The following is an 18,087-nucleotide window of genomic DNA, read 5'->3' on the forward strand; positions in this document are numbered from 1 at the left end:
AATAATATATTTGTAACAGTGTGCTCCAAAAGGCACCACCAGCTAGATACTACACCTGTGCCACTCTCTTGCTGAATAGGCGTGGCTCATTTTCTAAGGTTTGGCCCTGATAATGAGACAATCTGAGCTTTCCGACCCCTCAGCAAACTCCAGTTGTTATTCTGTGTAATTTAAGGCACTCAGTTATAACTGGGTGTGCTAAATGCCTAACCCTTTGTTACATTCTGATAGGCCAAGCCAATAGAAATTTAACAAGGGTGAAGTATACATTATTTATTATTCCATGAATTGTTTGTGCATTAAACACGAATATCCACTTGTTAATCCACTGCAAATTCAGAACTATTTAAAGTACCCTGTAAGTAATGTGCCATGATGTATCTTTATTCATGAGGTGCAATAAATATTGTCTTAATTCCAACAAACTTGGAATCAGGGCCTTAGTCTTGTAACAATTGGATTGTTCACAATTCCCAGAAGTTAAGTGATGTAACACTTATGGCAGCACCCAGGGCCAGACTGAGAAAGCAAACCAGCCCTGGCAATTACGTCGGACTGGCCCCCTAGGAGTGGGGTGGTAGTGCCAGTTGAAAACACAGCTGCTGCACTTTTGTTACAGGGTGTCGTAAAACCCGCCCCCAGTAACAAAAACGGCCCCCATCGGTCCAAAACTGCCCCCCACCTGGGCCTCCCACTGGAGTAAGCGCCCGGTGCCCGCTATGGCCAGTCCAGCCCTGGCAGCACCCTATCTTTGAAAATTGTTCCAGCACCACTGCTGGCACACTGCTGAATACCAGGAAATCTGTATCAGAAAAAATAAAGTCTTTTTTTTTTCAACTCTTCAAAGACCCCCAACAACCTTTACTCTCAGGAAGGAATGATTATTCTCATAAGTATTACAACTGGAAACTTTTTTGTTTATGACTCACACATTTTGCACTAGTGGAAGACATGCATACTGATGAGGGAGCGGTGGGTCCTGAAAATAGTCAATGTGTTTTGACAGTATATGAGTTGCTGGACACCCAGTGGGGTGAAGGGTCAGTGTTCAAATCAGCTTTTAGTCAGAGGAAACAGGGAGGTGTTTGTGTGGAAAGAGCGTTGAGATCACGCAACAGCAAAGTGTTGCTGGTACTCAAGAATGTCCCAAATAGCAAAGGGAAAAATGAACAGGAAAAGAGCAAAGTTCACATGATATGCTCTCAGGTTGAGCAGGGAATTGCAGGGACTGGTTTGGAGGGGTGACAATGGTAATAGAAGGCTTAAAATAGTAGAGAAAAATGTAGGAGTGGATAAAGCTGAGGGAGGCCATTCAAAATGGATTCGAGGATGCAGAATATGAAAGTAGCTACGTGCAATGTAAACCGATTACTGAACTCGCGTAAAAGTTCTGATTTTATAAATTGGCTAACTTCTCTATCTCCCGGAATTCTATTTTTACAAGAAACACGTTTCAGGTCCGACACCCCTAAGATATCTCTTCCCAAGAAATATGTGCATGCATATTTTTCATCTGCTAATCTAGCAGTTAGAGGGGTAGGGATATTACTATTTAACACACTGGACTGGCAGGTTAAGGAGGTCCGGTGGGATGGCAAAGGTAGATAGTTATAGGTAAAAGTAAGGCTCGAGGAAATAGTGCTAAATTTGGTTAATTATTACGGCCCTATAGAGGATGATATTGCAGCACTTGAGCAAATTTATCAATTAGCAGTACAGATGGAAGGTATACTCGTTTTGAGTGGTGATTTTAATTGTATGCAGAATCTGTCAGTAGACACATCAAATGAGGCAAATCGACAGCTAAAGCCAAAAACCGCAAAATTAATAAGCAGTTTGTCAAATGATTTCACCGTAATAGACCCTTGGAGACTGGGGCATCCTGGCTTCTTGCAATTCACCTGCTACTCTGCAAGATATAGATCGGCATCTCGATTAGATTTTTATTTTGGATACATTGTTTGTCAATGGTCCAGCAGAAAAACTGGCCAACTAATTTTCTGATCACTTTGTAGTTTTGTTTACATTAAGGTTAGGAATCACTCCCAAAAAGAAGTCAAGATGGCAGTTTGTCAAATCTCTATTACAAGATACTACGTGGGTGACCAGGATGTTTATCAAAGAATTTCTTTCAGGTTAATGTAAATACTGCCCCAATTTTAATGGTTTTGGAGGCATTTAAAGCTACTTTTAGAGGTCAGACGATATCATAAGAGGCAAGAATAAGTAATCTACGTAAACAAAAGATTCAGGAACTAAAGACTGCTGTAGAGAAAGCTAGACAAAACATAACTCTAATAAGCACAGCAGAGCCTATTATAAGAGCACAACAGCAAGAATTAGCTAAATAGCAATTGAAGGATTTTTTTTGGTAATGGAGATTACAAGAAGTAAGGCTTACCAACATAAGCTTTATGAAGAAAGCCAGCAGATTGGCAGATTTTTGGCCTGGTCCACAAAAAGTCAGAAAGCAGTTCAATTAATCATTTAAATTAAAAATCCATCCACTGGCCTGTTACAAGATGACAAGCGAGCAATATCTGAGGTGGTTCTTGCACATTTTAATCAAATATGCACAGAAACACAGGTAGTGGATGAGGCAGAATTGATAGCTTATTTCGAATCACTGGAGCTACCACAGGTATCACAGCTGCTTACTGAAACACTTAGGGCCCGATGTAGGTAGGGCTTTACCGATCGGTATTGGCCGAAAATACCGATTTTTGGCCCTTACCGATCGGTAAACAGCCATCGAGATGTAGGGAACCAAAAACAGAACGAATCGGATAGAAAACCGATTCGGAATGAGTACCGAATGGGAAAGAATCCGATACGTACATACCGAAAATCGGATATGTAACGATTCGGAAAAACACCGAATCGGTTACAAAGACCGAATCGGTCCTTGTACCGATTCGTTAGTGACACCGAATCGGAAAATCACTGAATCGGTCCTTGTACCGATTCGTTAGTGACACCGAATCGGAAAATCACCGATTCGGTCCAAGAACCGATTCGTTAGTGACACCGAATCGGAAAATCACCGATTCGGCCCAAGAACCGAATCGTAAGTGACACCGAATCGGAAAATCACCGATTCGGTCCATGTACCGAATCGGAAAAAATACCGAATCGGACATGATCCGAATCGGAAAACATGCCGATTCGTATGAATCTCCGATCGGGAAATTCCCCGATTCCGACAGTTGGGGAGATGTAGGGAGGCACAGAAACACCGAAATCGGCTCAAAATCGGTAGAATTCACTCGGTATTTACCATGGATTGCAATCAGGTGGTAACCAACTCCAACCCATATAAACAGTCCCAAAATGCATTGCAACTTGCAGGATGGCAGCTTTCTATGTCATTGCGAGGCGGCTACGGCTACAGCAGGAAGGACAGAGGGAATGGCTAAGAAATGAACAGGTCTACAGACAGAGGATAACCCTGTTCATGCTCACTGAGGCTGAGATCCTACAGAGATACAGGCTGGACTCTGACACCATACTTGAGCTCATCAGGGACCTTAAGCCATACTTGGACCACCACACCCCAAGGGCACACGCCATCCCTGCGCACGTCCAGGTGCTATGCAGCCTACACCTGGTAGCGTCTGGCAGCTATCAAAGTGGAGTAGCAGCAGCAGGAGGGGTGAGCCAGAGCAGCCTGTCAAGGTTCTTCCACATATTCCTTGACGCCATGATAGACAGGATGGACCAATACATCTCATTCCCTGCAACCCACGCAGAACTGCTACAAACCAAAGCGGACTTCTACCAGATGGCACACTTTCCCCAAATCATCGGTTGCATAGATGGCACGCATATTCCGATTTGCCCACCAGCGGACACCGAATACATATACCGCAATCGGAAATCTACACACACCATCAACGTGCAGGTGATCTGCAATGCCAAGTGCACCATCACAGACCTGGTAGCAAAATTTCCAGGAAGTACCCATGACTCCTATATATTCCAACAGAGCGGCATATATGCACGGCTGATGGCTGGCGATTCGGAGAAGGATACCTCCTAGGTGAGCCACATCATCAGACCCCCATAACACATAGTAGGTAGGTGTAATACATGTATGCATGTGTCTAATGTGACCCCTTTCTCTTCCAGGCGACAGTGCATATGCCCTCCGCTCATTCATACTCACCCCCTACCTCAACCCCTCCACACCCAGCCAAAGGAGGTATAACCGGGCCCACATACGCACCAGGAATGTTGTTGAACGGACCTTTGGCATCTGGAAAAGTAGATTCAGATGCCTGCACAAGAGTGGAGGTGCAAGGCAGTATACCCCCATCACCTGCTGCAAGATCATAGCTGTATGTGCAATGTTACACAACCTTGCGGTCAAGAAGGGCACTGAGGTGGAGTTGTCTGACTACGAGGACTATGACGACGACGAAGCTGTGCCACTGACACAGCCAGCTGGGGTGTGTACGCCATGTGATGGCAGATACAGACGTGAGGAGATCACTGAGAACTATTTCTGACTGAGTACAGATGCAAAGACAGCTAAATGTTGCTTGGAAAATATAATTTTTAATAGTGATGCACCACAGTTACAGCACTGAAGTGCATCAAAAAATGGAGTCTGTAAAAACAAATAAAGTCCAGGGTACTGGTTTGCTCATCCCCCCTTGTCAGGCTATTTTTTGGCCCGCTTGGCAGACCCACTGGGGTGTCCCTCGGCCCCCTCCGAATGGCCAGCAGCATCAGCGGATCGCCTGGTGCTCCTCCGCGGTTCAGATGCAGCGCTGGCCGGGCTGCTGCGGCTGCTGCTGTCTCCAGCATCACCCAGGTCCAGGGCAGGATTGGAGGCGGCGTTTGATATTAACATGGCCTCCATGGCCGTGGTGATCCTGGCCATCCCCCTGGTGAGCTCAGCCGTGTGCTGACTGAGCACGGATTCTTGATTTGAGCTTCGATGGCACAGCTGTGCGGTCGCCGCTGCAAGGCGGGCCATGGCCCGGTTGAGCACCCGGGCATCCCTCCTGCGCGCAACCTCATGCTCCTCCTGCCTGGCAGATGAGTGGGTGATGGCAGTGGTCAGCCTGCCCAACCCTGCTGCCACCTCCTTGTTGCTGTCCACAACAGCCTGGAAACCCTTCACCAACTCCCCCATCTGCATGTTGTGCTGCAGGAGCTGGCGTTGGCAGGCCATGGTGGATCTGGCCTGTTGGCGCTGGATTTTGACCATTTGGCCCTCCAGGCCCAGGAACACACTGCCCTCCCGTGCTGGTGCAGCAGTGGTGGTGGTGGTGGCACGGCGTTGGGCACTGCTGCTTCCGGCCTGCTGACTGGGCTGGGGTGCCACTGGTGGGGGTGTGGTGCTGGCAGGTCCCTGAGCCCCTGCTCCCAGGACTGGTTGGACAGGTGGCAAGGCCACGATTGTGGCAGGAGCTGGTGTAGGCGGAATGATCTGCCTTGTAGGGGAGTTTTCGGGTGAAAATTGCAAGGGGGGTGTGCTGGACAGTACTGGGGAGTGCACTGGTTGGAAATCAATCACCAGGACTCCCTCCATTCCAAGCCCTGGGGTGTCTCCTTCCTCATCCTCATCCTCCTCCTCCTGGCCAGCCTGGCTGTTGCTTGGCCCTGCGACTGCAGTGTTTGACGTTGATGCTCCCTCTGCTGTCACAGTGGTGCCGCCTGATGGTGCCCCTATGTACAAAGAAGCATTTGTAAACTGAGTGCCGATGTATTACAGTCAGTACAATTATGGCATTCCACATGTCCTTGCATCTCCTTACACTGTGTCACACTGTTTCCTGTCTTGTGATTCTGCACTGACATATTTGGCTAACTTCTGCTGACTACATGTACCATGATGCTTGTCTCTTGTATGTTGGTGACAGTACAGTGCTGGTGTTTGCCTATGCATTGTGTCTAATGGGGAGGTGTCTGGTAGGGTGTGTCATGATGCGCATGCTTCTTACCTGTAGCTGTGGCTCTCGCAGTGCTGTCCAGGGTCCCGATTCCTACGATGCTCTCCCTCTCGATGGTGCTGGAGACAATTTCCTCCAGCTCGGTGAGGGGTGGCGCCGGGTTCTTGCCTCCTCCGGTGTGTCCAGCCTGCCTTTGAAGGTCAGCCAGCTTCCTCTTGGTGAGGCTGCGGAGGTCGTAAAACCTTTTCTTCAGTTCCTCAATGGACCTGGGGGTGACACCAGCAGCATTGACCTTCTGGGCGATGTCGGCCCACAATCTCCTCTTGGTGCTGTCTGGCACGTTGAGGGACAGCTTGCCAAAGAGCTGGCGGTGCACCCTCACCACCTCCTCAACCAGCACCTGAAGTTCGGTGGTGGTGAACTTGGGCTTCCTCTTTTGGGAGGACTTCTGGCTTCCTGCCTGATCTGCCATTTTCTCCTGCTCAGTTTGCAACCTCCTTCTCCCACTGCTGCTAACTGTGTGTGTTGGGCTCAGGCAGGCTTTCCAGAAACTTCTAGAAACTTCTTAATTGGCTGCACCTGCCAGGGTTGCCACTCCCTGTTTGGGTGGGGGAGGGGGAGCCACCTCATTGGCTGAATCGCCTATTGCCGAATCGGCTTTTACCGATTCGGTAATATCCGATTCGGTAAAATCCGATTCGGTATTATCCGATTCGGTAAAAGCCGAATCGGTTCATGCAATGCATTCCTATGGGCTTTTTCGCCATGGGTCTATGATTGCCGAATCGGTTTTTACCGAATCGGCTTTTACCGAATCGGTATTCGCCGAATCGGAAATATCCGATTCGGTGGTAGCCGATTCGGTGTTTTCCGATTCGTTGTTGGCCGATTCGGTAATTTCCGAATCGGACCGAGCTGAATCGGAACGTACCGAATCTCATTACCGATGCCGACCGAATCGGTATTCAATCGGTATTTTTTTCCTACATCTCGTTTTCCGATTTCAGAATACCGATTCGGCCCGCCTCGGTATTTTGAAATCGGAAAATCGCGTTTACCTACATCGGGCCCTAAGTGGCCCAATAGAAATCTAAGAAATTCTATCAGTATTTAAAAGTATGCCCAATGCTTAGGCTAGGGGAGTGGTTGGCATCCCGGCGTAAGTATATAAGATATTTCAAGAAGAACTACTTCCCTTTTTAGCAAAATGGTTCAATCAAGTAAAGGACGGGATAGACATCCCCAAAAGCTTTAAAGAATCAGTGCTGGTGGTCTTCCCTAAAAAGGATAAAGATCCTTGTGACCCCAACTCCTATCGCCCTATTAGTTTGTTAAATACGGACTATAAATTGTTGATAAAAAATTGGGCAAGAAGGATTGTCTCATGTGCACAATGGATGGTTCATACTGACCAAAATGGTTTTATTCCAGGATGGTTAATGGCATCTAATATATATTTTCTAATACAATCCATTGATTATGTTTCCCCTAATAAGATTAATGCAGTGAGTATGATGATGGATGCAGAGAAGGCTTTTGATTTAGTAGATTGGAGCGGTTTATTTTTTATTCTGGATAAGTTTGGTTTTCCGTTACAGTTAAAACAAATAATAAAAGAATTATATAGTATGCGGAAGCCAAAATTATCAATAATGGATCAGAAGCCGGTAAGGTAAATATTAAGCGTGGTACATGGCAAGGCTGTCCATTATCCCCCATTTTGTTTTCTTTATTTTTTGAACCCGTAGCTGTTAAAATTCTGAATAGTTTAATTATTTTCCCTCCCATGGAGGGGATGCAAAAAATTAAGCTATACACGTATGATATTATTTTATATCTCAAGACGGGGGCATTTAATGTACAGAATGCACTCAACGAAATCCAGAAACTTACACAGGTTGGGGGATATAAAGTGAATCAAACTAAAACTCAAATTCTTACATTTAACTCGCTGCTTTCCGATATCCGGCTTCCATTCAGTTAAGGCCACCACATCCAGTTAGATATCTGGGAATACATGTTACAAACAATTTTTATAATACCATGCTCGCCAAAGGGAAAACTTTGTTAGATAAATGGTCTCTGCTTCACTTATAATCAATAGGACAGATTTCTATGGTAAAAATGTTGGTGCTCCCTTTGTTTTTGTTTCTTTTTAGTAATTTTCCCTCAAAAATTCCAAGCTCCTATTTTAAAGAGCTGTATCAAATGATTTGGAACTGTGTCTGGAATAATAGACATCCCTGGGTTAGGTTAGCTACATTAAAAATGGATGTAGCATCTGGAGGAATAACACTACCACATTTTTTAACTTACTACCAGGCTTCCCTGACTAATTTACATTCACAACTAGGGGAGGAGCATTCCGTTTTTGACAACTTTTTGCTAGTACATATGCTGAAGGAAAGTGCTAGAAAACTTCCCACTTTTCTACGACTAGTGACACTTCCTAAAAAGACCAGATATAATGTGAAACTGGCATTAGAGGAAAGAACCCTGCTTTTTTGTATTCACCAGATATTACAGCATTTCATGCCTATACCCCTATTCAAGATTGTACAGTAGGAGGTCTTATATTGCCTACGGGGTTTTACCAAGTATGGCAAGAACTAGGTTTCTGTCAGCTTGGGGATTTCTATAACCATGAGACATTAAATACCTGGGAAACACCGCAATTGCAATCTTGCATATTTACTACCGCTCTCTCCCTGAGTTTTCTTCATCTAGTTAATTTTCTCCAAAACAATTATACTATAATGGGTGAGGCGGTACGTCAAATCACTAGGCAGATTGCAAAAACAAATGGTGGGCTTAGGATTGTGGTATTGGCTATTACACCAGAAGGCAAATACCGAAGAGATTTTGTCATTGGGGGCTCCAGAAAACTAATGTGGAGACAGGCTGCAAGTTTAATTCAAAAGAATGGCAGCAGCTTAGTGAGTTATCGAATAAAGCACTCAGAGGCGCTCCTTTTAAGAGAATAAACTTCTTATCTAGAAGGTTAGCATATTATACCCCCCTGAGATTGCCTAAGATGTATTCAACAAATCCGAACCAATGTTTTAGATGTAAGAAACAGAGTGTTGGAGGATTGGTGCACATATTTTATTTTGTTATAAAACTTTTTATGAGCATTTTCAATTATAAAACATTGATGCATTATTTCGCATAGCCACTTATGCATACAATATAGTTAATGATAGCAGTTTAACAGCAGTGTATTTTAAAGTACGACATTGCATATCTAGGGTTTTCTTTTGCTCGCTCATCTTTGTTCATATCAATATCAACTGTTCAATTAAATTTTCTCATCTTAGTAGCTAGTCACTTTCCTCTGATAGCGATTCTTCTTGTGGGGGTTCACAGATATTTCCTCAAACTTTATTCCACTTTCCCCAAACCTGGGTCCCCTTTTTAGGGCATCACCTGTGTAAATATACAGATGTTTCCGTTATTATTACACCGTCCATATCCTGGCACCATCATCTAAGGGTAGGGGTTGATCTGGAGCCCCAGAGCTGCGCTATATTTCTTTTCGCTATTGCCATACCCAATGCCACCCAATCCTGAGCTGCATGGTTAAGATCTGTGGGCTCCCAAATATTAAGCAGACCTCTCTTTGGTTCAGGTTGAATCCTCCCCCCGTTACTTGGGAAACCGTGTGCATGATCGCCTCCCAGTATGATATAATTTCTACACGTTGCCAGAATGTGTGCCAAAACGTGCCCAGCGCGCAGCACTGTCGCAGGCAAAGTGGTGTATCTGTCTTGCCTAGTTTGTGCATTAGTGTTCGTGTATAGTGGGTGCGGTCTAGAACTTTTAGTTGTATTAGTTTTAGTCTAGAGGGGATCGCTACTTCTTTGGGGGATGCTAATGCTTCTTGCCAGTCCTCTTCATCCAGATCTACTAGTTCAGCCTCCCATCTTACTTTAAGGACCGTCGTAGGGTCTGGCTAGTTGTTTATTATTATCCTATATGTTAGGGATATGGCTTTTTTAGTCATTTAGTCTGCAAGCAACCTGTCTTCAAGGGTCGAGGACTCTGGCAGTTGTGTGCATGGTGGGAGCAATGCCGTGACTGCATGTCAGATCTGCAGATATCTAAAGGCTTCTGTCGTTAATAGGCCGTACGTATGTTGCAGTTGCATGAATGGGATAACCTCACCCTTTTCCACAGTTCACCCACCTCCGAGATGCCTATAAGGTCCCATTGTCTGAATCCTTTGGTATTTCTTAGTTTACCTAACTTCTGTGTGTGGGTGCACATATTTTATGAATGTAACAACTTACAGCAATTTTGGGAAGATGTTTTTACCAAGATTTCTCTTTTTTTGTCTGGGACAATTGATCAATTATCTATGTTGGTTTTATTCAGTTCCCTGGGGGAGGTGAAATGACTAACAAAATACCAGCAGTATTTTATACTAATTTCCATTGCAGTCGCAAGGTCACTGGTCCAGCTAAATTGGAGAACCGATAAGCAACCTAGGATTGATTACTGGGTTTATAAAATGCACAGGACATTCAGATCCGAAAAAGCCTATGCAAAACGTGTAGGACCTACTGCAAGATTCAGAGCTATCTGGCAGAATTCATTTACCTATTGTGTAGTGGAGGAGAGGAGATTATAAAAGTCGGATGTTTTATATGATCCGATTTGCCGTATTGTATTTATTTAATACTGCTGTTAACCATATTTGCATTTTTAATAGTTCTCAATATTGATTTGCAAAATTCGATGCAGGTATCGTTCAGATATTAGTTCATTCCAGCACTTTATTAAAAAATAGCCGCTGCTACCAGCACAATGCACTTTGAATACCTCGTGAATTTCTTTGTTTGCTAGGATACTCTCTTTATGCACTTTCAATAGGCAATGATTTATATGCCAGGTTGTTGTAGTCATTTTATAGCTGTTAGCTTATTGTAGTTTTTAATTAACATTTTCTGCTGCTAGTCTTATATGCAGTTTAAATAGATTGTATGCACAATCAGTAGCGGATATATGTATTCGTCGGGATTCACTGGGAGTAAGTTTGAGCATTGATTATAGTTTAACAGCAGTCAATGATAAATATGTATAGATTCTCCATATTATGTATTATTGAGTACTTGTATAGCTGCTAATAATTCAGATCTATTAATGTATCTCCATGTAATCTAGTGTTGTTGGATAACTGCTAATTGTGCCTCTTTTTATTTATTCTGTAATGCCATGTATTATGTCTGCTTGTTTTTTTTTTTTTCTCTTTTCCTGTTCTAATAAAAAAAAGAATATCCCAAATATAAATCCAAAGATTTTGTTATAGGGTCTCAGGTAGGTCTGTACAAAATGTAGTGTTATGCTCATGGAATTTGAGTAATTTGTGCTAGTTCAAATGTTGAAAATTATGCAAATTGTAGACTTTTTTGCTGAATAGGACAGTTGCAGGTATTTCATGAGACAAGGTTGAGCAGAAAATACATTGTGAGAGATATTTTCTTCATGAACTAGCCTACTTCCCACTAACTTGAATGACTTTTGAATGAGAGGTAAGGCCTGCATTCAATTTTCAGCCAAGAGCAAGTAAACTAAAGTATATGTTATTAAGTTGCATAATTTTCCCAAAATTTCATGTAATTTCGAAAACAACGCTCAGTATCAGGTTACAGTACTCAGGGAAAAGGTTGACCCTAAAAATTAAATGCATTCTCACTCCCAGCATATTTTCTTGGAAATGAATGTCGATTGCTGGAGTGATGCTTCAAACTGGATACTCCTATACTACTAACCTGAGGCTTTAGAGCATAATAGGAAGGTCACAAAAATTAGTAGGAAAGGATCTGCAGGGGAGAAAGAGTTTTAGAAGCACATATGTGTCTGAAAAGGGAAATTTTAAACACAAGCCAAGTGTCTGCTCTACCTTATCGTGAGAAAGAGTCATACCTTGAGAGAAGGTTCTCTATAAAGGGTCATCCAAACGTTTACATATCAACACTACAATGTATGGCATTAAAACCTCTAGTGATAGATAATTTCCTTAAAAAGCTATTTAAGCAAACATTCTGGGAACCATAGTGTGCTTGAATGTAATTTTGTATTACATCTTTGTCAATATTTCATTAAAGCAAATCCTCAGTTAAAAGGCATGTCGTAATAGGACATAATTGGCCTGTTTGTAATGACTGATTTTTCAAAAGATACACAATTGATGGACGGAATGCAGAACAAATCAAAACATCCAACCCCAGTCAAGAGATCTTGGTTAAATCAATCATTCTTTTGCTCACCATGCCACCCCAGTTTGGACCTGGCCATATGCAAATCAGTCTTGAACCTGTGCATCATGGGAACAGTCCAGCCCAAACTGCCAAGCCAGGTCCTCCCTGGACTGGAAACAAGCATCCTAGGATCAGTTTCGGGGTTTCACCCTTCTTCAGCCAGGATAACTTGAATCCAGTGGCACAGTGACCCTGGGAACCACGTCTGGGCATACCCAGCGCACTTAGGGCAAAGAAGCAAAATATACACAATTGATGGACGGAATGCAGAACAAATCAAAATATTCACCCCCAGTCAAGAGATATGGGTTAAATCCATTATTCTTTTGCTGACCATGCCACCCCAGTTTAGACCTGGCCATATACAAATCAGTCTTGACCCTGTGTCTCATGGGAACAGTCCAGCCCTAACTGCCAAGCCAGGTCCTCCCTGGACCGGAAACAAGCATCGTAGGACCGGTTTCGGGGTTTCACCCCTCTTAAGCCAGGATAGCTTGAATCCAGTGGCACAGTCGGTCCGGGACCCACATCTGGGCGTACCCGGCACACTTAGGGCGAGGAGGAAAAAGATACACACTGTATTCAAGCTAGCCTGGCTGAAGAAGGATGACATACCCTGAAACTGGTCTCAGGATGCTTGTTTCCGGTCTAGGGAGGGCCTGGCCTGGCAGTTCGATCTGAACTGTTACCTTCGGGCAAAGGGTCAAAACTGATTTGCATAAGGATGGGTCCAAACCGGGGTGGCGTAGTGGGCAAAAGAATGATGGATTTAACCCAAAACTTTTGACTGGGGGAGAATGTTTGCATTGTCAGCATTCCATCCATCATTTGTTTGCTGCAGCACTTTCCGCCCTTAGTGGCATTGGTATGCCCATACGTGTGTCCCTTGCACACTGTGCCAATGGATTCAAGCTAGCCTTAGTGAAGAAGGGTGACATACTCTGAAACCGGTCCCAGGATGCTTGTTTCCGGTCCACGTAGGAAGTGACTGACAGTTCGGTCTGGACTGTTCCCATGGGGCACAGGGTCAAGACTGATTTGCATATGGCTGGGTCCTAACTGGGTTGGCGTTGTAGGCAACAGAATGATGGATTTAACCCAGATCTTTTGACCAGGGGAGAATGTTTGCATTGTCAGCATTCCGTTCATCATTTGTTTGCTGTAACACTTTTCGCCCAAGGTGGGATGGGTGTGCCCTGGTGTGGGACCCTTGTTCACTGTGCCACTGGATTCAAGCTAGCCTGGCTAAAGATGGGTGACAATCCCTGAAACCGGTCTCAGGAGGCTTGGTTCCGGTCCAGGGAGCACCTGACCTGGCAGTTCGGTCTGAACTGTTCCCATGGGGCACAGGGTCAAGACTGATTTGCATATGGCTGGGTCCAAACTGGGGTGGCATAGTGGGCAAAAGAACAATAGACTTAACGCATATCTTTTGGCTGGGGGAGAATGTTTGCATTTTCAACATTTTGTCCATCATTTGTTTGCTGTAACACTTTTTGTCCTAAGTGGGATGGGTATGCCCAGATGTGAGTCCCTTGCTGACTGAGCCACTGGATTCAAGATAGCCTGGCTGAAGGGGGGGTGACATACCCTGAAACCCATCCCAGGATGCTTGTTTCCGGTCCAGGGAGCACCTGGCCTGGCAGTTCAGTCTGAACTGTTCACATGGGGTACAGGGTCAAGACTAATTTGCATATGGCTGGGTCCAAACTGGGGTGGCGTAGTGGGCAAACAAATGATGGACTTGATCAAGATCTTTTGACTGGGTTAGAATGTTTGCATTGCCAGCATTCCCTCAATGACTTGTTTGCTGTAACACTTTTCACTCTAAGTGGGATGGGTATGCCCGGACATGGGTCCCTCGCTCACTGTGCCACTGGATTCAAGCTAACCTGGCTGAAGAAGGGTGACATACCCTGAAACCGATCCCAGGATGCTTGTTTCCGGTCCAGGTAGGAAGTGACTGACAGTTCGGTCTGGACTGTTCCCATGGGGCACAGGGTCAAGACTGATTTGCATATGGCTGGGTCCAAACTGGGTTGGCGTAGTGGGCAACAGAACTATGGATTTAACCCAGATCTTTTGAAAAGGGGTGAATGGTTGAATTGTCAGCATTCCATCCATCATTTTTTTGCTGTAACACATTTCTCCCTAAGTGGGATGGGTATGCCCAGATGTGGGCCTTTTGCTCACTATGCCTCTGGATTCAAGCTAGCCTGGCTGAAGAAGGGCGACATACCCTGAAACCGGTCCCAGGATGCTTGTTTCTGGTCCAGGGAGGACCTGGCCTGGCAGTTCGGTCTTGACTGTTCACATGGGGACAGGGTCAAGACTGATTTGCATATGGCTGGGTCCAAACTGGGCTGGCGTACTGGACAAAAGAACAATGGATTTAACCCAGATCTTTTGACTGGGGCTGAATGTTTGCATTTAAGCATTCCGACAATCAGTTGTTTGCTGTAACACTTTTCAACCAAAGTGGGATGGGTATGCCCAGACGTGGGTTCCTTGCTCACTGTGCCACTGGATTCAAGCTAGCCTGGCTGATGAATGGTGGCATTCCCTTAAACGAGTCCCAGGATGCTTGTTTCCGGTCCAGGAAGGACCTTGCCAAGCCAATGGGTCTGGACTGTTTCCATGGGGCACAGGGTCCATACTGATTTGCATATGGCTGGGTCAAAACTGGGGTGGCGTAGTGGGCAACAGAATGATGGATTTAACCCAGATCTTTTGACTGGGAGAGAATGTTTGCATTGTCAGCATTCTGTCCATCATTTGTTTGCTGTAACTCTTTTCGCTCTAAGTGGGATGGGTATACCCAGACGAGGGTCCCTTGCTCGCTGTGCCACTGATTTCAAGCTAGCCAGGTTGAAAAAAGGTGAATACACTGAAACCAGTCCGAGAATGCTTGTTTCAGGTACAGTGAGGACGTGGTCTGGCAGTTCAGTCTGGACTGTTCCCATGGGGCACAGGGTGAAGACTGATTCGCATATGGCTGGGTCCAAACTGAGGTGGCGAAGTGGGCAAAAAAACAATGGATTTAACCCAGAACTTTTGACTGTGGGTGAATGTTGGCATTGTCAGCATTCCGTCCATCATTTGTTTGCTGTAACACTTTTCGCCCTAAAAGGGATAGGTATGTCCAGACGTGACTCCCTTGCTCACTGTGCCACTGAATTCAAGCTAGACTGGCTGAAGAGGGTGAATACCCTGAAACCAGTCCCAGGATGCTTGTTTCCGGTCCAGGGAGGACCTGGCCTGGCAGTTCGGTCTGGACTGTTCGCATGGGGCACCGGGTGAAGACTGATTTGTATATGGCTGGGTCCAAACTGGGGTGGCGTAGTGGGCAAAAAAAATTGATTTAACCCAGAACTTTTGACTGTGAGTGAATGTTTGCATTTTCAACATTCCGTCTATCATTTGTTTGCTGTAACACTTTTCGCCCTTAAAGGGATAGGTATGTCCAGATGTGACTCCCTTGCTCACTGTGCCACTGAATTCAAGCTAGACTGGCTGAAGAGGGTGAATACCCTGAAACCAGTCCCAGGATGCTTGTTTCCGGTCCAGGGAGGACCTGGCCTGGCAGTTCGGTCTGGACTGTTCGCATGGGGCACCGGGTGAAGACTGATTTGTATATGGCTGGGTCCAAACTGGGGTGGTGTACTGGACAAAAGAACAATGGATTTAACCTAGATCTTTTGACTGGGGGTGAATGTATGCATTGTCAGTATTCCAACAATGAATTGTTAGCTGTAACATATTTCGCCCTAGGTGGGATGAGTATGCCCAGACGTGGGTCCCTTGTTCACTGTGCCACTGGATTCAAGCTATCCTGGCTGAAGAAGGATGACATGCCTTGAAACCGGTGCCAAGATGCTTGTTTTCGGTCCAGGGAGGAACTGGCCTGGCAGTTTGGTCTGGACTGTTCCCATGGGGTAGAGGGTCATGACTTATTTGCATATGGCTGAGACCAAACTGGGGTGGTGTAGTGTGCAAAAGAAAGATGGATTTATCCCAGATCTTTTGACTGAGGGGAACGTTTGCATTGTCAGCATTCTGCCCATCAGTTTTTTTGCTGTAACACTTTTTGCCCTAAGTGGGGTGGGTATGCCCAGACGTGAGTCCCTTGCCCACTGTGCCTCTGTATTCAAGCTAGTCAGGCTGAAGAAGGGTGACATACCCTGAAACCGGTCCCAGGATGCTTGTTTCTGGTCCAGGGATGACCTTGCTTGGCAGTTCAGTCTAGACTGTTCCCATGGGGCTCAGGGTCAAGGCTGATTCGCATATGGCTGAGTCCAAACCCGGGTGGCGAGTGGGCAAAAGAACAATGGATTCAAAACAAATCTTTTCACTGGGAGAGAATGTTTGCATTGTCAGCTTTCCATCCATCATTTGTTTTCTTTAACACTTTTCTCCCTAAGTGAGATGGGTATGCCCAGACGTCGTTCCCTTGCTCACTGTGCCACTGCTTTCAAGTTAGCCTGGCTTAAGTAGGGTGAATACCCTGAAACCAGTCCCAGGAAGCTTGTTTCCGGTACAGATAGGATTTGTCCTGGCAGTTAGGTCATGACTGCTCCCAAGGGGCACAGGGTCAAGACTGATTTGCATATGGATGGGTCCAGATTGAGGTGGCGAAGTGGGCAAAAGAAGAATGGATTTAGTCCAAGTCTTTTGACTGGGGGAGAATGTTTGCATTGTCAGCATTCCGTCCATCATTTGTTTGCTTTAACACTTTTCGCCCTTATAGGGATGGGTATGTCCAAACGTGAGTCCCTTGCTCACTGTGCCACTGGATTCAAGCTAGCTTGGCTGAAGAAAGATGACATACCATGAAACCGGCCCTAGATTGCTTGCTTCCGGTCCAGGGAGGACCTGGCCTGGAAGTTCGGTCTGGACTGTTCCCGTGGGGCACAGGGTCAAGACTGATTTGCATATGGCTGGGTCCAAACTGGGGTGGTGTAGTGGCAAAAGAACAATGGCTTTAACCCAGATCTTTTGACTGGGGGAGAATGTTTACATTGTCAGCATTCCATCCATCATTTGTTAGCTGTAACATTTTTCGCCCTAAGTGGGATGGTTGTTCCCAGAAGTGGGTCCCTTGCTCACTGTGCAACTGGATTCAAGCTAGCCTGGCTGAAGCGTGACATACCCTGAAACCAGTCCCTGGATGTTTGTTTCCGGTCCAGGGAGGACCTGGCCTGGCAGTTCGGTCAGGACTGTAAGCATGGGGCACAGGGTGAAGACTGATTTGCATATGGCTCGGTCCAAACTGGGCTGGCGTGGTGGGCAACAGAGCAAAGGATTTAACCTAGATCTTTTGACTGGGGGAGAATTTTTGCATTGTCAGCATTCCGTCCAGCATTTGTTTGCTGTAATGATTTTTCAATAGGCGACCCCGGAAAAGGTGGGCCAAGTGCTGAAGTTAACCAAAACAACATCTCATTAAAATTAAATGCCAAAACAAGACTTATTCAGTCAATATCCAAAATAGAAGCATGTTATAGGTTGTATCCTGACTAACAGCATCATAGTGCATGTTCTCATATATGTGTTCCTGCCCTAGCTAGTTGAATTTGTGAAAAATGTAAATAAATGGGCCTATCGGACAGTTTGTTCAAGAGGGTGTCCTTCGGATGGCTCGTGCATGCGGGGGTGTCCCCAGGCAGGCACATTCATGCATATTCTCTGGCACTGTGATCCAATCCAGGAATACTGGCATGCTCTTCACTCAGTCATGAGTGAAACATTGGGGATTGAGATCAAGCCGGAAGCACCCAGATGCCTGCTCAACATCTGGGGGCCAACTGACCTCAACACATACGCAATACAATGGGTCACTCTCGCCTGCATGATTGCTAAGAGGAACATTGCACGGCTCTGGAGGGCCACCCACACGCCCACAGTTACAGACTGGGAAAGGGACCTTG

Source organism: Lissotriton vulgaris, chromosome 2_1 (assembly GCF_964263255.1).
Source record: "Lissotriton vulgaris chromosome 2_1, aLisVul1.2, whole genome shotgun sequence".
Lineage (NCBI taxonomy): Eukaryota > Metazoa > Chordata > Amphibia > Caudata > Salamandridae > Lissotriton > Lissotriton vulgaris.